The following is a 21,634-nucleotide window of genomic DNA, read 5'->3' on the forward strand; positions in this document are numbered from 1 at the left end:
AATTTGAGGGCGAATGCTGACACAGATATCAGAGAGTATCTATCGCTGATATATTACCAATTAATCGTTATCAAAAGGTTATGACGAAGAAATGTAGTTGAAATAAGATAATTTATAGTTATAAACTTTATATATAAAAGTATAGAACTTGAATCAAGAAAATAAACATTCTTACGTGAAATAGAAATATAAATTCACATATTTTCTGCATTGTTTATTCAGTTAGACAAGTTTTATATCAGCAAGCAAATGCTAATACTGTGTGAAATGCTCATATCAAAATTTTTTGTCCAAACGATACCTTGATTGTTGTAATAACAGCTTTGTTTAACACCACCATTAAACCGAACTACATTCCCATCTCATGATCCATCAGTTGAAAAGTATATGTGACAGCAACTTAAGGTTAGAAGTTCATTTCATCCAAACATAGAAGAAAGGGTAGAAAACTTTTTGACTTGTTTTCGATGCCACTATATCAGTTAGAATCAACTCACCAGCTCGCCCCTGTTCCACTCACAATCAAGTGCTCGAAGCATCAACCGACGGGCGAAGAACCTGGCGGCCTCAGCACTGTACTCAATGAGGCTGGATGGATAAATGGTGCCATTACAGAGTCATTAGCCTGGGAGTGATGGAGGCACGTGACACGTTGCCGTTGCAAGAGCAGGCATATTATTCTCCAGGGATCATTGAAGTCATTACGTTTCATGATTCTATGAAATTTAATCTGAAACATTCCCTCTAACTTTGTTCATCATGAGATTCTGAGATTTACTGGAACTGGAGGATATGAGTCTTTTGATAATTGTTTTTGCTGTTCTGACAGCATGGATTAATTTATTTGTAGTATTACTTGTTTCTTTTACCCTCTTATTTCTTATTCAATTAATGATGTGATTTTGTTTCATTATATACTCTATTTAACTCTTTTTAATTTACTTCTAAATGCTTATTTTTGTGTTATCTTATGTTACTTTTGTAATTTGTCATGATGCAATTTACACTTTTAGTTTAAGTACTTTTGCCCTTCCCTTGCATCATTTTGCATACTATATATTGTATGTAACAACAAACTCGCTAAAAACACATTTTGTGCCGCTACACAAGACTGAACATGTTTTTCAAGGACACTCTCTGAAACTGTGTATTCGTATAGATTGCATGCCATTCAAGCCTTCATCAAAATCAAAAAGTAAATCAGGTGGATTATATGGTATGCTGTAAGATGTTCAATGTATTACTGCTGCTGGTGCAGACATACAGGGAATGAAAACTACATACTGGTCATGAATGCGATAGTGAACCATCAATACCACTGAGTACACCTGTCTGATGAAATGTGCACTGCTCTGAAATGTGCATGTGTGCGTGTGGTGGGATGATGACAAGCAGAGTGTTGAAGGATCCATATTTTAAATTCCCCCATCTCCAGAGGGGAAGTGCTGGTGAGGAGCTGTTGGCAAACTAAAAAGAAAGAGGAGGATTAAAAGAAGAGGCAAACAGACTGAGAAGACAGAAACCTTGGCAAGAAAGGATGAGGTCTATAAATTATTTGAGTTTTTATGAATGATTGAATTACTTGAATGGGATCTGGAGTCCATTATGTACCACACAGTCACAATTAAATCAAAATATCCTGTAATTCAAGGCCACTAAACAGCTTCTGAAAAGGTAAATACAGATAGAGAGCCGCGGCGTGTCTGTTTTGGATAGCTTTGAATTTGTCGATCATTGGCGATGACAAAGAAGTGGTGAGGAGACAGACTCCTCTCAGGCTGCTGGAGATAAAATGAGTTTTTCTGTTGATTTGATTCTATAAGTTACAGGCAGGTTAGTTCAGGGACTGTGCGCCTCAGGCACAGCCGACAGGATGACTGTTTGACAGACGCATGAAGGTCTTATTAGTGAATTTGGATGAGGACTCAATTCAAACTCCTCCAGTCCAAATGGAATTAGGCTGCAAGTTTCTCTGAGTTAGACTTCTTTGTTTCTTTTTGTTCTGCAGCAGAATACAAATTTGTTCTCTAAAAATCTCTAAATGGGGTGTAATTATTTTTTGGTATAATGTGTGAGTGCTTTTCAGACTGAGTTTTGAGAATTCTTCCCCACCCTTGTTTAGCATTCCGCCAAAATGTCTCGACGGCCAACAGCGAATAAATAGCAGTAGCGTACAGGGCAGTTTCAAAATGTGCCTGCAAACGTCAACACTGTTTAGAGGCTAAATAGTCCCCCCCCCTATTTTTCAATGCCATTACTAACAAATGCTGTTTGTCCTCAGAGTGTAACATGGTTACACCACAGACTTGTTTACTTAAATACCCCCTGCCCGTTCTGTTTGAGGCTTGAGGGGCCGAGGAGGTTTTATTCCTTTCAATAACACAAATATTAGCAATGACAATAAGTACAAAGCAAACGTGCGCTAAGGCCCCTTAAGGTCAACCAAGCTTCTCCAGATTGCACAGTCATAGATATCAGTCCCCTAAATCCGTGAATTGTTCGCTGGGAAATTGGTGAAATTGTCAAAATACACTTTCATCTTGCATTGTTAAAGAAAGCGTGAAAAAAAAGATTCCTGGATCCTCCCCTTTGTCCAGATCTGTGCCAAATTCAATGGATTCTCTTTTGGCCCATGTTCCATCTTTCCTGCAAGTATTGTGGAAATCTGTTGTTTTCACGTTATCCTGCTGACACACAAACAGGCGTGAAAACACAACCTCCTTCATGGAAGTAACACATTTAAAAATGAATTCAGCAATGATTTTGACCAAAATTGAGTTAGATTCTAACGTCCAGAATCACTGACTCCATTACAGACGCACACACACACAGAACAGGAACAAACTTTGTGAAGAATTTAGAGCAATAAGCTAAATAACAAATACATGACAAAGGGCTAGATTATTATTTATTTAGAAATTTAAAAAAAGACTGAATTTCAAACTATTATCCATGAGAGTTAAATTTATAAAAACATGTATTACCATGGTAGTATAAGTGTTGTTCTGGTAGTAACACCTAATTAGCCCTATAGCTGACTGGTTCAAGCTCACCACTAACCTCATTAACGGGCATCAACTCCCGTCTTGTGAGGAGAATTAACGAGTGATATGTTAACATCACTTAAGTCATCATATAATTGGGCGCACGATCCTTATTGCCAAAGTTTGAAACCCACAGCCTTCTGGCCTTATACCACTGTCAAGTAAAAATACACTTTAATGCAGCACAGATTTGACTCCATCATCCACATGACCGCAATAATTATGCTTCATTCTCCACCAGCACAGACATAATTCCCTTACAGCAGCTAAATTTATCTGGACTGTAATGATCTCAAATATACCTCCTTGTTGGAAGCCATGGGCTGAATCTGCCTCCTAGCCGCCCAGAAGACTATTAGGGCTCGCGAGATTGACAACCTACTAATGGCTGATCTCTGAGGCTTAGGTCGCAGAGATGTTTCTGCCCGGTGTTAGCACATGCTGCCGCGCAAGCCTGTCACACTGTACCCAGACCTCACCCAGCCAGGGTTATGAGGGAGGAGACAGATGTCCAAATAGCCAGCAGGTCCATCAGTCATGAGAATTTTATGTCTTGCGGGGGAGGGTCATGTGGGAGAATCACAGATGAATGCAGATGATACCCATCCCAGCCTCTCTGCTAGTCTAATGAAAAACAAACATTTTCAGCAAGTTTTCTGGGTAATAAGACAGGCGGCCCGAGCCGGATCCCAAACACGATGACAGCAACTTTTTAAAAGTATTACCTCACTATTCAGGCCACCTCGTGAATCCTCAATTCGGAGCCACAACACAACTCCTGGGTTCTGGAAATATCCCTTTTAATTGAGAAAACATTTCAGCATGCAGCGATGTCCTACTTCACTATACATCTATAGCCTAGGTACACATGCCATTAATAACCATTTACAGACATGAATTACGGATGTGCGCACAATTGGGTCCAGAGTTTTCCTTTTACATTAAAAAAAAAAAAAATGTGAGTGTCTCCCCTCAGACATGTTCACAACAACACAGAAATCTCTGCCATTGTTCAGGAGATGGGTGGTGGGGGGTGCAGTGTGCAGGAGGCAGGATGTATCATATAATGATCTTGTGCGGAGATCACAAGTTTTTTTTACACTGGCGTCTGCTCTCAAGTCTCACTTTCTGAGTTGACATCTTCGTCACCGTCTTCTACTTGTATGACACTTCTTTAGCATCCGGAGATACTTGTATTCTTGGTTTTTTTTTCAGTTTTCCATGTGTTGTACAAGTACACTTGCTGCATTCCGGATGCATTCTCACATGGGCTCCTCTAGACATTAACTGGAGAAACTCTGCAGAAAGCCTGAAGCCTCGGACATTTGCATTCTCACATACACACATCACAGCCCCTGATCCGCAGTTCAGTCCATGTTTGAAAGCAGTTTAAAAGGTATCGTGTTCATTCGACTGGAAAGCAGACGTTTGTACCACATTACAGCTCAACCATGATTTTCCAAATGATGACACTTTCAGGCAGGCATGCGGTTCTTGGTCTCACATTCTTGTGAGACTAATCGATGTCACTTTCACAGATTCACTGCAGTACTTTATTTAAGCGTGAACTTTCGCTCATGCTCCTTATGGATGAAATGAGATAACAATTTATAATCTGACTGGAAATATAAAAAAAAAAAGGATTACAATTTAATGCTTTTGTATTCCTTTTCTTATCGTCAAGCATAGATATATCAGAACTGCGTATGTTAATAATCCATTCATCACATGAGGAAAGCCCTACAGAGCATTACGTTTTTTCATAAAGGTGAAATTTGAAACAGTTGATCTCAGACGTATGCTGGTTTTACAGTTGAGATGGAAAAACTGTCGATCAAAATACAAACTAGTGTCAAAACATACTTGTGAATAGATTTTTCTACACAACATTATGCTTAGTGTATACTTGTACATAAATACAAAATGTGGCTTTAGCTCATGTACAATCCCTCACAACATGTGTAGAGGCTTTCTAGAGGCAGAATGATGAAGTGAATACACCATTTAAAAACCTGCTGTGACAAGATCACAGATGTCAACTTTTGTGAAGAATACACAAAGTTTTTTTTTTTACGCTTCGTGACAAGGACCTTGAATGAGGTTTTTCATACGAGTAATTTTGCAGGTAATCTCACCACATGTGGCAATGTTGCAGTCAGTGTGTGGGTGGCTGCTCAGCATGAAGTTACCATATCTCTAATAGCCCATCTGGCACAGAAGCAAAGGACTGAGCGCACTATGGTTGCAGATCACAAAGTTTAAAAGACAAGTTTAGGGAGTGAAGTCATTCTAACTGGGTGAGATTAAATCTGCCTGTGGTTTTGATTGGATTCTTAACTAAGGAGACCCCTTTGGAATGCTGCCTCTTTGGTTTCACGCCAATGCACCATCAAAGTACTGTTACTTCTGCCAAGGGGGTTATGTTTTTTGTGCATTTGTTTGTTAGCGGGATTACACAAGAACTATTCCGCCAATTTCCAAGAAATTTGATTGGGGAGGATGAGGGTTGGGGTGAGGAATGATCCAAGGAAGAACCCCTTTTGGTGCAGATCCAGATCAGGGACCGGATCCAGGAACTGGTGCAATATGGTGCAGATCCAAATAAAAATCTGGATCTAGTGAATTCAAATCTGGTTTCATAAGGGGCCTTGGAGGAGGTATGCGCTCTATGGAAGTTAATTTGTGAGGCAAGTCACATGAAATACAAATAATATATTATCAATATAGGCTGTGATATCATAGAAACATCTTATACATTTTTGAAGTTATTATGTTTTGTCTTAATATAATACAAATGGTAGGTTTCCTCCATGTTACCCACTCTATAAAGTGTAGTAACCCCACCCCTAACTTTTAATATAGCGCCCTCAACATATCAAAATGTAGTGTTAGTTGACCAACATAGTAAATTATGATGGTGAACTTAATGCCTGTATATACAGCACACATAAAATATATGCATCGCTCATTGACATTTTTATTTTCCAAAGTCATTAACCGTTGCTGTGTGTAAGAAAAAGTTTCAGGCACCACTTTTGTAAAGATAAAAAGGAAAAGAATTATTGTAACCAACTTTGGTGCACGGTAACTGCAATAGGGAAACAGTGCATAATGCTGAGTAACAGCCACGCGGTGTGGATGTCACAAATGCATTATTATGAGCACTTTAGCGAGTGTTCGAGGATAATTCACCTATGAATCACAGGGGACAGGAAACGGCTGCTGCACTGTTCCCTGTAGATTGAAACTTTCAAGCACCTCTGGTCCCAATCCATGAAGTCGGCGCAGGTGTTTTGCTTTTAACAGAAATGTATGTGTCGCGCTCTACCTTTCGCTGAATACCTATAATTGTTAACCACATATTCAACTAAAAGGGAAAATAATGTAGAAAGTGCCATTTGAAAATATCAGCAAATTGTTATGACATAACAGAGACAAAGAAAACTATGTATACTTAAACAGCGTCCCCTAATGGGTTAGACATAATTATTTGGAAGTGGCAATTGTCCTGAGACTATATACATTTGGGTCTCTAATCATCTAATGTGTTGTATGAAAGAAACTCACCATCGCCCTGTGAAATCTCCATTAGAAATGTGGGCCAAATTAAGGAAGAATATAACTCTCAATGTGCTGATTACAGGGAGCTCTCTCTCTCTCTCTCTGTGCTTCCATTGCTCTTGGCAAACCATGTAATTTAAAAAAAAAGTAGGCCTCGTTTGTTTCTCGCTCTAGACAGCAGATGAGAAATAAACATATGCAATAGGATTACAATGGAAAAGAAAACAAAGCAGCCTTGAGAGCAGTTGTTCACACTAAATAATTAAGCAGTGATTAGGAGGTGGCCAAAGGCTGTCTGGTGGGCTCAGTGGCTGTGGACCCGGCTGAGGGACTCCATTCGCAAAAAAAAAAAATATGCATTCCTGGAGCCGGCAGTGAAAAAAAAATCTCCTACCTTCCACTTTTCCATTTTCCAGTTGACAGCAACTCTTACTGTCCTTACCGTTCTCTGTCTCCCTCTAACTCTGTCTGCGCGTCCTTCTTCAATCCTCTTCAGAGTCTATTTTTTGCTCCTCTGCCTTTTTCATGTGTGTACCCCACTCATCATTTATAAATCCAACATAGCACTGTGAAGACTTGCATTCACCAGCTCCGGGCACTTTTTGATACGCTTTGTTTTCACTTTCATTTAATAATTTCACTTCACAACCTGCACTTTCATTTGGTAAAACCTTGAAAAAATGTAGTTTTTTTGTTTGCATGAAGTCCTGCACTGCTCGGTGGTAAAATTACTGCTTTTGCTAATGAAGTGCTAATTTAAGCTGTGATGATATTTTAATCACCCAATGCGAAAGGGGAGCTTGTAAAAGCCTGAGCCTGGCAGGAGTTCAGTACATCGAAGCTCTGGCCCCATAGTTGCACATTTGCAAGGATACATACACAATTCCCCGTCCCTAAGTACCTGTGAAGATTGCAAAAACACCACACACTCCTGTGTCTCATTACGAATCGCGGCGTGAAGCCAATCAACGCAACTTTACGATTGTAAATTGAAATTGAAAGCGGCACAAGTGTCGACAGCGAAGAGCCGCAACATTACAGAATGAGAGGCTGAAACCTCAATAAATGAAAACGAAAAAAGAAAGAGAAAAACAATATTGTTTGGCGGATTGAGTTCAGGGATCTTAGATAAAATGCATTGCAGAGCGATAGGAGGTCAGTGAGAAGGTGGATTCTGCTGTGTTCTTTTTGCAACATAAAGACGACGCTGTCTCGTACAAGAGAGAGGCTGGAAAACACTCCAGCGAGCACAGAGCCGGTCTTAAAGTGAATGGGGAAGGAGAGGCAGCTCTTTCCGACTGACCAAAGAATTGGCAGTGGCATTGCGCCTGAAACAAGGGCGACAACGTTGACCAACTGCGAGTGGAGTTCGCGTTTCGATGCCAAACTTGCAGCACAAATCAAATAAATGGCAAAACAATATTCCGTGGCATTGCTTTGTCGCACAAATTTATGCAGCCTTTTGGCAGCCTTTACACTTTTGACTGGGGGTGACTGTGACTTTGATGCAAAGGGGCATTTTCACAACTCGGAGTCCAGACCAAGGAAAATTAGGGGGGTTAATTTCGTTGCCACTGTGATATTATTATAGTGTTACTACCAGCAAAATGAACACCCCATCATTCAAACTGTTGGATTATGGGTATTTAGACCTCCTGTGCTGTCAGCAGCTTGCACTTACTTCCCTTCAACTGTTGTTCAACGCTGTCTCATCTTCCTGAAACTGTTCCGAACATCTGATGTATCCAAAAAAAGCGTTTTCACACTGCTAACCAACCGTGGTTCAGGACCGACACCACCTTTTTTTGGTCTGGCTCATTTTGACCCAGTGGTCCGGGCTGGGGTCCAAGTCCCCTACACACCTTTATTTGGGCTCAGTCTTAACTTCAAAGTCTGAAGGTCTGGACCAAACAAAGTAGGTGTGAAAAGTCCCCTTGGTCTGCAGGAGTATAAGGAACCTGCTTCACAGACTGCCAGTAAATATCCTGGTCCACATGGCAGACTGTAACAGGTGCAGTATTAGGAACACATGGGGGAGCAACTACAAAACAAGCCATATGCTTTGAATTGTACTGTGCTCACTGTCTGGCCTAAGGGTCTATCACTTCAGTGTATTCCAAGTATTGTGAATGGGGCTGAATGCCATTAAATAACCTGTAGTAAACCTGATGTAAATTTTTATAGCAGTAGCAAGTCATCATGCACAGCAGAGCCTTTAACTCCGTACTGCATGGCATCAAGGTGAGAATGTGCGTATGGTAACTGTGTAAATGTGAAAAGGGTCTTCCTTAACACAATGGAAGGGAAATAGAATAATTTTACCTTCAGTTAATTAAATTTCCCAGGCTTTTCTAGTTTCATTTCTCAATCCTCCGTAATGCTGCGTGAATGTGCAAATATCTCAAGCAGATGTCTGAAGGAGAAAGAGTTCACACGTACCAGATAGCAAACAACGTGTCATAAATATTGACATCTCATTGTGACAGCTGCAAATTCCTAAGTTCCTGTGTGTACCCCCCTCAGCAAACAGAGACACAAAGACAAGCACGCACACGCCAGCACACACACACACACACAAACAGCCTTTTGTGTCAACAGATCCGGAGTTGTGTTGAAAGCTCGTACAGTAGCGAGAGCTTTCGACACAACTCAGGATCTTCTGTTGACACGGGGGACCGTCTTCCAGGGAAAATACCGACTGCCACAAAGAGATGCTGGATTTGTTTTCCGGGACCTGGACTGACCCTCCTGGTGCTCCTGTGGCTCAGCGTGTCACACATCTAGAGAGTGTTTGCATGAGAATGTTGAAAAGATGTTTCAACAGCACGGGAGTGAGGTGAAATCTGCAGCGTATGTGGACAACAATGCATTTCTATACGTTTCTTGGAAGAAAGTTTGTCATCCAGAGACACGGACGGCCACGATGATTTTTCACCCGATCCTTTGATTCACTCCCTCGACAGCATCGAGCTCATCTTACTTGTGTTGCTACGGGAGATTACGGCAACATCTTAAAGGTGAGTGATGTCCGGATGACAGCTCAATCTCATAAACAACTGGGATGGGCTTGAAGTTATTCAACACTGTCGGTGGGGCCGTGAGTGGCCGAATCACTTCATCACGAGTGCCAATCTACCTCTGGCTCTAATGTAATTAGTGTGGATCTTCTCTGCCTGCTCTGGCCTTTTGTTGTTTGATAAATGTAATTAGATGAAATGTGCATCAGTAAGCGAAGGCACCAGTCTGAGAAATGCGACAAGAAAGTCGGTGTCATTAACAAAGCGGCAGAAAATGCACTCAACTCAATTCTCCTTGAAGGAAGGGTCAAATTGCGCACACACACACACACACACACACACACACACACACACACACACACACACACACACACACACACACACACACACACACACACACACACACACACACACACACACACACACACACACACGAAATCTGTTAAGATGGCTGTCATGAAAATGTGAATATTTTTAATTCCATTAATTCAATTCTTTATCTGAAATGCCAAACAACAAAATCGCGTTGTAACTTCCTGTTTACATCCACGTAGGTCCTAACTGAAATTAAAGAAGTCAAAAGTGTATTTCATCATAATTTTTATTTGAATTATTGAGCTATAACCCAACGAGTTCACAGTATCCTTGACCTTAGATGTTTGACCACAAAATTGAATCTGTTAATCCTTGAGTCCAATTGGACATTTGTGCAGTTAATGAATGGTGCTGTTGGATTTGAAGTCACAGTGACTCTGACCCTTGAGCACCAAATGTAACCATTTGAAATTTTAAAGGGATGTCCTCACTGCGTTTCTTAAATTATATCATATTCATGAGAACTGCAAAAGCTGTTGCTGGATACAGAAGCACAAAACTGATTTGATGCTTTCCTGACTCCCCAAACAACATCAACAGACATTTTTGGTCTGCTGTGTCATGTAAAACGTCTCATGCTGTTCCATGCAGAGCATAAATTTGTGTTTTGTTTTCTTTGCTCAGCTCATAAGCAACAGACAGATATTTTCAGTGTGCCTGTCCATCCCATTCTCGTCAACGTGATATCTCTTATACCTTTAAAGTTGGCACAAATCTTTACTTGGACTCAAGTATGAAATGTTTAGTATTTTCTAAGTGTGTTTAATGTTATTCCAGGTTGAGCATTGGGATGAGCCGGCGGAGATGAGATAGATTTGTTGAAACATTGCAAGGCCCCTTTGAAACACTTAAGGATTTAATTTGACAGGAATAAACAGCGCAATCAGCTAATGGTCAGTTTAACCCACTAGGGGGCCCTTGGGCTGTAATCAGGCATAGATCAGTTCACAAGAAGAAATCTGTTTCAAAGTAATAAGGTGGTCAACTGATCCCCTATAAAACAAAGCTGAAAAACGACATGCTGCAAGGGCAGAGTCTGATAGTATAAGAGATATAAAGATACAATGCAAAAAGAGGACTAGGAAAGCAATGAGATTTGAAAACACACACACACACAAACACACGGGAAGGAGTTTGGATAAATCAACTCATTACACAATTCACAATGAGCCCTTAGGTGGCACCACACTCAAGAACAATCAATAAAAAATACAAATGCTGTTGAAGAGGATCATCAGGCTTGAATGGCTGCGTGCAGTCAGTAAAAATACAACGTGCAGCAGGTTGGAGGACACTGAGATTTGAGGCCTAAGAACGATTGTGAAAGATGTCAAGCTAGAGCGAGTGAAAAGGTATATAATGAAGATAACGATTATACAACAGATTAATTCAATTTTGAAATTGGTTCATCATTTATCATGTGGGACCGATTCCAAGAGTAAGTTAGAGTTATTGATGATGTGGCACCATTAGTTACCTAAAATATAAATCTGGTCAACATGAGCTGCTTTTTTTAATTATGGGAACTACGACCCTGAACCTCAACGAATAACCTGCAAATTCGGAGTAATTGTAAGACAAATGAGGTCGGTGCCGTTTGAGGATCGGATACACGACACTGAGTCCAGAATGGGCTCTCTGTTGTTCTTCATTGTGAAAGAGGTTACAGGTCGTTTCTAGTAGCTCCACGGCCTCAGTTGGGCGGCAAGCTAGCACACGAGTCAGGAAAACAGACGCTTGGTCATTTTTTCTCACCAACAATGAAGAACGTGTAAGGTTTCCATACACCTCTTCTGAGATGCTACAGTTCGTCACGTCTTATTGACTCGTGCAATTGATCGAGTGAATTGTAAAAAGCGCCCTCTGCTGAAGCAAAACACCATCTACTCTAAAAATCAACAAGCTATTGTGTCCGTCTGTCTTTTGCCTTCTCTCTTATTACACACACATTTTGAGTCAAGTATATCGGACCTTTACTGAATGTGGAGTTACACGTAAAAGTTAGGGCTTCAACAAGATATGTGAGAGAAAAGCATATTTGAACATTGAAACGTGGGGGGAAATGTTTCGTACTCGACCTGTAATGACCCGTTCAGATTCAAAATAAACATTCTAACAGCGCATCAGACCGTGTGTTATCTCCTGATCCAGCAGAGGGCGATCACTCTCAACTTGACCTATGCCCTCTTGACCTCTCAGCAAATTAAGCTAGTAATGCTACGTTTTTTGCAATGAAAATGGAGGACGCTAGCATGCAAAGCCATCCTGAGCAGACAGTCATGAAACCAGCTCTAAACCGTAGACAGCAGAGTAACGATCAAAGGTGAGGCCGTCTTTGTACCGTGTAACTACCCTCACAACAGATCTGGGAGCTCAACTGGAGGAGGCACCACAGACAAGTGGAGTGGTCGATTGTTCACCTTGTCTGACTTTGAGCACTCAAAGCAAAGGGTGGTGAAATATATTTTTTGGGGAAAAACTGACAGCTCTACACAGAACCCGGGTCAACAGGCACACGTTCAGATACCGTGTGGCAAGTCCCCATTGTGGAAAGAGGTAGATTGCACAGCGGCATCGACTGTGAAGTCTGCACCACACAGTGATTTATAGGATGTAAAACCATATGGATATGATGGTTACTTAGGAAAATCTATTGAAAACCACATGGGTAGCTAATGTATATTTTGTCAGTAAATGATTGCAAACAGGGGTCTGAATGGCATTTCTTCTATGTGCATGTGCCAAATCCAACAGTGATACGGGACATTAAAAGCGGCTCCTGGGGATTCATTTGCCTGGGCGGATAAACCTGAGTGTGCAGTTGCACAGATCGCCAGCAGTGACGTTGGAGGGTAAACACTGCCCGTGGAGTGAACTCAAAATGATCCCCAAGTAAGATAGTACAATTCTATCCCATGAAATAATGCTATGCAGGATTAAGCTGGTGAAAGGGCTTATCCTCCACAGTGCTACATGATTAGCATTTATGGGATCTCTGCATTAATACCACTTTTTCACATTCTACACATTATGGATATTTACTCATCTGTATTCATGCTGAGATTGGCACGGTAGCAAAAAGTAAGTAAATACAGACAACACATGCAATTTAAGCAAACCTGTCAAGGAAAAAATACTTTTTTTATAAACTTGGGAATGTGAGGTCGAAAAGATCTTCAGTTGTTTGAAATACACATTTATTGAGGCTGTGTTTGATTCACTGGAATCTAAGAACTGTGTGGATTTTATTTTTCTTAGTCGACTTGTCTTTTCTTTTTTTTTTTCTACCTTCATTCAGCCATTACAGCGAGAAAATGAAGAGGGATCAGGGACAAAATTTATATTATACAGTGGAGAAGTTGGAGTCTCACCAGACATGGAAACTTTGCTATTACACATAAAGAATCTCATGATTTCCTATATTGACGGAAATAAATACTTAATAACTTTGATTTCCACATATCACAATCCCCCCCCCCCACAGGGACTTTTAACCTGTTTGAAAGAAAAAGAAACACTACTGAAAAGACGTGTCTAATTTATACATTTAATACATTAATACATCTAATTTATACCTCAACTCCAATGTTGAGATCTCTACTGCTCATCTTCCCTTCTGTATATCTAAATCCCTCAAAGCTTCTGGGCTACCTGTCTGATAGGAGGGCAAACATCCCGTCCTTCCCACACTGTTTTACAAACTTTGCAAGTTCTGCGTTTGTAGTCAAACGTGTGCGGAATGGGAACTCAGAGTAAAGGCAAAGGAACATGAAATACTCACATCCAGCCTTGGAAAAAGTCAGATCCATACTTCCCCCCCACCTCCCTTTTGCCCAAGGCATCTCTGCACAGTGGTCAGTTTGATAGTCTGTGTCCAATACTCTTGACATCAAGTGTATGCTTATATCAGTTGGCAAACTGCTAAATTCAACACACAAGGCAATAGTCATAGCAGTTCACACTTTTACTTGTGTACTGGGAGGATATTCTGCAACATAAAAACATGACAATATGCACCACTGAGCTAAAAAATGGATTGAAACACCGGGTGAATCTTATCAGTTGGGTGTGTGTGTGTGTGTGTGGCCTGCAAGCACTGCACCATGTGGTCAGTTTCTCCCAGTCCAAAATAATGAATAAGGTGTAGATAGCGTGATCCTTTTCTTCTGGCTTTGATTTGAGTTGCACTCGAGTATGTTTTGGCCACAAGCAGTCAATGGAGTTTTCTCTGACTGACAATCCGTTAACCTCGACCGATAAAAGAAAACTAACAACGAAAGGTCATACACACCATCTGAGAGAAGATTGTGAAAATAAAAATAACATTTTCTGCTTCAAATTAGATCAAAAACACATTTAAATGATGAAAATACTTAATTTCCCATAAAGAATAAAATGAATGTCCGCCATATTTTTTGTTATCACGGAGAGAGAGAAGCGCATAGGTCACGTGTCCACAGCCTCCTGACTCGTTACGTGGAATTCATACGAATTCTAGTGCATTACTATTAATATTTCCTTCGAAATCTGGATGAGAACAGCTCGACTGATTTTTACTGATGGTGGGTGGCAGCTGGCTTTGCAGTGAGTTGATATTACCACTAGTTGGCGCTGCAGTAGAAAATGTAATTTTACATCTTTTGGATTTAGGGTCTCACTTGCAGTTTGGATTCAAACCTACGGCAACATTACTTTAGAAAACTATATGGTGAAAGTTAAATCTTTTGAAGACTTTTGAAGAGAATTTTTAACATCAAATTTTTTTTCCAGACTCAAGCATCAAAAAAGTTAAATCAATGAGATTCAATCCTTAGACCTCATTTCTCATCATCTCCACTAAAGTCTAAGCCCTTAGTTAACCTTGCAACTTTGCGACCCTCTAGCATCTCACGTTCTTTTTCAATATCCTTGTTTGCCCTTTATCATTACTCGTAAGACAATGTTGTTACTGTTATGATGATGAAATGTCTAAGGCTGTGTTCACACCGGTCCAAAATTGATGCTTTCCCCCCAAAAAAACAAATTATCTTCATTTCCTAGAACTCTGTCATCACCATCACCCTCCCACACAGCGTGATGTCTGGCCAGGTGGCACAATTGTTCTCCAGCGACGGCTTTGGATCTGGTCCCTCATTTTCTAAATGAACAAGAGACATCCGAGCAGCAGTGAATGATGGTATTATTTATTTTATTATTATTTACCCTTATCTTATAACCACTACATGTGGTGTACTCCTGTCTGCTGCCCACAGACACTGAACATGTTGCCCCCTCAAATATATGCAGCTGTCTACAAGAACACAATGTACTAGTGACCCCCCCGTGTCCTCCTGACTTTAGTGGCGGTAACAATCGATTTATATGATCCATTCTGCTCATATGCCTCGCTGCAGAACCAGTCTCCATCATTCGCAGGTACATGTTCTTGGGTTTGTGCATGACAGATAAAAAAACCCGAGGACCTCCGCAGAAATTGCTGCAGCGTTGCACCATAACCACCGGCCCCATTCGAAATTAGAAGATTACAGGGGTGATTTACGAGACAGCGCAATTGTTGTTGCATTAGTTAAATTACATGTTGCATCACGGAGAGAGGCATCTTCGTTCGAGCCGTCTCGTTTTTTCGGCTGCAAAACCTGCTTTGCTTGTGGAAAATCTGCGGGTGGTTTTTGCTCCTCCTGCTCCGTGTCTGGGGCATTTCTGCGTCTGAGGGGCACTGAGGAGAAGTGGCCGTCAGGCCCGTCATTTGTCAACTGTCGTCTCCAAGGAGATCTTCAGCTCTTTATTCAACATCTTTGACATTGTGCGGCGCATCATCACGCATGGTATGCAAAACACACTGCGACTTATAACAGCGTAAAATACTTGGAGGACTATAATCTGGTGTGCTGTTCAGAAGGCAAAACTACAGACAATATACAAAATGTCCCTGCTGTTAGCAGTTAGAGTACATTTTGGTAGAAATATCCTTTGTGAGCATTTGCAAGGGGCCCTTCCCCTCTTGTGATTTCTCCATCTATTTCAATGTCACTCAGCGTTTGAAGGTAATAACAATTTGCCTGTTTACCTGCTGGAGGACAATTTTCTTCTGGAACTCAACTAGAGCCTCCACAATGCAGAACAGGAGTTGCACCTGGCATGAAAACAGTGGACCATGTGCGCCGTGCTCATGCCATCTCCACAGCGGAGGACAGGCTGCCGAACATTATGGACGACCAGCGTGAGTCCCTGGCACCCAGCGGCGATTTCCAGAACTCCGGCGGTGGCGCTGGGGTTCGACAAGACCACACCAACGCTGGCCTGTTCACAGAGGACAGGCCGGTGTGATTGAGTTTCTCAAGGGGGAAAAGGGCATGCTTTCAAAAAGGACCAATCTGCTGCAGCTTAGCCATCGTTTTATCTGTAAAAGTTGACTAACATTACAGGTATAGCTCGCTCATATGTAAATCATGTGAAATTCACTTTCAGATAAAGCCGATATTATAAATAAATTATAATTAATATCAACACCTTTTGTGTCTCGTCTGTAAAGTGGATACAATTAATACACGTCTGCACATGCAGGAGTTGAGCAATTGTTAACGAGCATTTAATTATGTTTAGGTGTGAAAAAATAAGAGTAAATAAAAACAGCGGAATAAATCTTATCTCATGGAATTTGACTTGATAAATAGAGAGAATCTGGACAAAATTGAAATACAAGACACGTGCTCGAGTCTTCTTGATACCTATAAGATCAACTTTTTCCAGAAAACACTGCAACACTCTGGCAAAAAGTGGAGCACGAGCTTTTTCGTCGTAGTCTGAACAATGTACTTCTCCTGCTTATCTCGCAATCACGGCCACGAAAGATAAAACGATTGCTGCCAGAGTAATTTTTCAGAGTAGTACATTCCTCCTCACAACTTTATAAACTGGTGTGCACTATTTTGGTGCCTGATAAGCCTTCAAACTCATTCATTTATTCCTCAAACACCGCTTCTGGGATCATATTTAATTGTCTCATCAGTAACTGAAGCGGCACATCCCCAACAACAGAGCCCCTTTAATTTACAACCGCCCCGAAAACCCATTTCCTCAATCATCTCAATCATCTTTCTAAGAGTAATGGATCCCCTATGAACACAGTTTCTGCAGAAGTCACAGTTTGAGTTATTTAATAACATTCTGTGTTTTTCTTGTTGTCTCTTTGTTTTTAATCACTTGTTTGGAGTCGGGGGGACAATTTGATGACATCTGCGAGCCACTATCAATCCAATCTGATAAAACCGGTCATTTTTCCATCCAGCAGACATTTGTTGTTTGAATATTAAATGAGTGGTCATTGTTGGTTGATTGGTATCTTGGGTTAGTGTTGTGCAATCGCTCGTTTGAATATTAACAACCTGGTCTGAAGTCAGCAGTGCAGTATTTAAGGTGGGTCCCAGTTCAGGGGGGCTGTGTAGACCGCGACGCCCAAATGGGCTGCATAGAACTCAGAAGGTCTGCGGAGGTTTTCCATGATCTGCGACTACAGACCTTGCTTTTTAGCATTGTGTACTGTTGGCTGTTCGGACGAGTTGAAGCATGATATTTACACATAATAGTCTAACCATCGAACATCTCACTGCTTGCTGCTACCATTACCCCTTTAAAAAACTGTTTGTCGCCAAAGTGCTGTGAATCCTGAGATAGGTTCGCCTGTGAATGATCCACCTTTTGGAGCCTTTGTCGCTCGGGGATGAAAGGACAGAGATGGAAGAGCCTTCGAAATGGGACAGTCTTTTAATGCAGCCTCTGAGGGAGGCAGCCCCTGAATTGGGACACAGACAGTGATACATTTTCTTCTACCGGGCACAGTTAAACCATTTCAGTTTATTGCCTGTTGTGCCCAAAACACACCCATAATAAACCAAGACACTAAATACTGCTCTTTTGAGTCCAGGGGGGTTCAACTTGTAATAGTGGATTTGGACTAACCCTAAATGCACACATGCACCATGAGCTTTGATTGTTAAAATAGAGCCCTCAATGTTTTTGGAGAAATCTGAATGCATATTAAAAAGTTTTATGGCAGGGATGTCAGGGATTTAAAAAAAAAAATTTTAAGGCTTTACCGATAAAAAAAAACAACCTCTTTCTCAAGAACACGGTCTTCCCTGAAGATTTCTTTGAGGCGATACATTCGCTCAAAAATCTGTACATGAGCATCTTTTTACTGATCAATCACATTAAACACAATCTCTTGACAAAACCGGTTCTAAGATCAAAGCTAAACTAACCTTAACCTATCTTTGAATACAGCCTCTGGTAACTGTTCTACTCTCACATACAGATTAATTTGCAAGGGCGAATGAGGGATCGACTACCTGCTGTGTTAAAAGACAATGAAGCCTTTTCCCTTCAGCATATTAGAATATTACTGACGCAGTAATTCCCTGATATTGAGAGACTATTTTCATTGTGTTGCGTAAGCCCATTAGGTAACGAATTGATTTGTTTGTTTCAGTTTTTTTTTTTTCAAAGATGTGGTTACTAAGGCATAAAACTAAGCGGCGGCATCTGAATTTTACTACCGACACTAGATCCAGCACTGGAGTATTAATTTGTTTAACTGCTTAAAATGCATGTTCAGTTTCTGTTGCAGTGTTTGGAGCCTATACACAAACATTTACCACTGTCTGGGAAAAAAAAGCAAATAAAAAGGGAGAGAAAATGCAAATAGTCTGGGCGTTAGACCGTAAAGAGCAAATCCGTCCTGCACACTCCTTCAGGAGTGCTTCGCAAAAGTGGAATAGACGTATTTGTGACTCCAACTGCGGAACTTTTATGAGAGTGTGAATGCTTAGGGGAGGAAAGTCTCTTTGTTTTTATTGCATGTGCGGACGCGTTTTCGGTGGATGCATGACAGCGTAGATATGTGCGCGTGGATATGTCTCTGAGTATGACAGGCAAATGGAAGTGTAAACATCTGGGTGCAGGCAGCGGGAAGGAATGCTACTTGACAATTGTGAAAGCTCCGGCTATTCTGGCTGGGCATTCCCTTCAACACTCGGGAGAACATGGATGGTTTTCAAGCCCGGCGCAGTAATGCATTTTCAAGAGGAGCATCTGTCATAAGCTTTATATCTCTCTGCAACCGCGGCCCATTGAGCAACATCTCTGCACTGCAGCTTGATCCATGGTCATTCCTCCCCTCCCCCGGCTCCCTGTTCACCCCACCCCTCATTTCTCCTCTACACCTGCCCCTCTAATCATGGATGATTCTGGTTGACGGTGACTTCAGCCAAGGCCAGAAGCGAATGCATCGCTCTTGGGGTCAGAGTCGGGGGAGTTTTCGCTGGTCGGTCAGACATCGGTAATGCAGTGAGGGTTTTTTTTGTTTTTTTTTACAGCACAACAGTTTCTGGAAAATGAAACAACCTTGCAGTTGTTCATGGAAGACAGCAGCTCTGTAGGATTGAAAGGTAATGCAAGGCATGGATCCACTGTGACATTTCATTATCCCTTTGAGAAATACCACAGTTATGAAAACACTTTGTCTTGATAGAATAACATGGCTGGTGTATTTTTATATTTCACATTTCCTAATAGAGACGACTCATGATGAGATTTAAGAACACATTTTCGGCATAATTGTCAGGTATACCCTTTAGATAATAATGAATGACCTTTTAGCATACTGACAAGCCTTACTCTCTGGGTAATCTAACCCATCACCATTAAAATCATTTACCAGGTGGGGGGCTGATAAAGCTTACCTAGCTTTGATGATACCACAAGGGCAGCAGCAATTTGCAGATACAAATCAGAAAATGCATTAGCAATCATCCCTGGGTATTTGCAAATGCCTGGGGGGGCTGCGGAGGAAAAATATGATTATATGCCATTTTCTGCACTTCAGTCACTTTTTAATTGAGGGGAAACTGGCATTTAATTAACAATTGACCAAAAGGAAATGAGTTTTATTGATTTGTTTGCTGAGGAACAACATCCATCTCTGCATGTGCAGCTCACTAGTTCAGTCCCTCAGAGGGAACAGACAGAGACTGAGTTGTTTATCAGCAAATATTGTAGCAAACACTTTGAATTCTTCGGTGAGCGTTCAATATGCAGACACGTGCCTCCGGGGAAGGGAATGAGTGGCCTGAATAATGGGTGAAATTACCGCAAATTTATGTGCTTAATATCATGAAATCTAACCACGTTTCGCAAATTCAACTCAAGCTCTTATTGGAAATGGGTATGAATTTAATATTGAAATTCAAAAATGAAGCCTACTGCTTTGCGTCATGCTTGATAAAAGAAAAGCATTACATGTCCTGAGATGACTGTGAAATTTCAGACGCTGGCCTAAAGGTTAGTTGAGCAATCTCATGACTGAAAGGTCACTGGTTCGATGCCCAGACTAGCGGGATTAAATCTTGGAGGAGGAAGTGAAAGAGCAACACTTATCCAGCCCTCATCAACACCACTGTGGTGCCTTAAGCAAGTCCCCTAGCCCCAGATGGAGATCAGACTGTGGTTGTACTGGGAAGCTTCAGGGTATTAATGTAACTGTGTGAATGTGATCAGGGTGTTCATGTAGAGACATAGCAAACCAGGGATTGCTATATTGGGACAGTACTTTAAAAACTAGTTATAGCAGACACAGTTATGATGTAAATGCTTTATGATGGTTATAAAGTTTCTTTATTTTTACCTGGAACCATAGAGGCAAACAGAGAAACAGAAATAGTTTGAAAACACTTCTTGTAATCAGAGTCTTCCAGTTATATATATCATAGACTGTAGATGTACAATAGGTCTCCACTTCCTCCCACTATCCAGAAATGAAGCTAAAAATACCTGAACATAAACGGAGACAGAGTCTGTATAGTAGCGATCAGGAGATGGAGCTGTGGTAGGGAGGTCTCGACAATACCTGTGTTTGACCAATCGTGAGTCAGTTTCAGCTGTCAATCATGGCGTTTTTATAGCAATCAAATAACTAACCAGAGCAAAACTTATTCTAAAAGTAAACACGCCAGTCTTATACTATGAAGTAACTTAAATGACAATCCTTGAGAAAAACGTGTTGTTTGACTTCTGAGTTTGGTCCATCTCCCATCCATTAACATGGAGGAGGCGGGATGTATGACCTATAATGCAGCCAGCCACCAGGTGGTGATCGAGATGATTTGGCTCCACTTTTGTGGAACATGTTGTATTGTATATCGTACACATTTAGTGTACTGCATATTGGACAGTATATCCAGAATAAAAAACATGTCCTGTAAACAGTACATTATGATTATTACTCTCTTTTTTGAAGTGATTTACTTCAGTTTGTTAACCTTAAAACTCTCATTTCTCGGTCTGTGGAAATAGCTGCACAGGGAACGCTCCTCTCTTTCACACTGCTCCCCGGGGTAAAATCATTCCACTACATCAAGTCATCCTTGCTGAAGATGTCGGCGGCGGGTACAGGCAGCTGTGGACCCAGAGTGAGATGGAGGCAGCTGGAGGAGAGGCCTAACTTGCCCAGTTAGGCTCTGAGATAACATTATCTTCCGCCTTGTGCTTAGAAGCTTTGAATTTACAGTTCACTGCAACTTAAGACGACACGGTCTCTGGCTTTTGTTTTATATATAGTGTCAGCCAAAAAGACATTGTTGC

The sequence above is a fragment of the Hippoglossus stenolepis genome, chromosome 18 (assembly GCF_022539355.2).
Source record: "Hippoglossus stenolepis isolate QCI-W04-F060 chromosome 18, HSTE1.2, whole genome shotgun sequence".
Lineage (NCBI taxonomy): Eukaryota > Metazoa > Chordata > Actinopteri > Pleuronectiformes > Pleuronectidae > Hippoglossus > Hippoglossus stenolepis.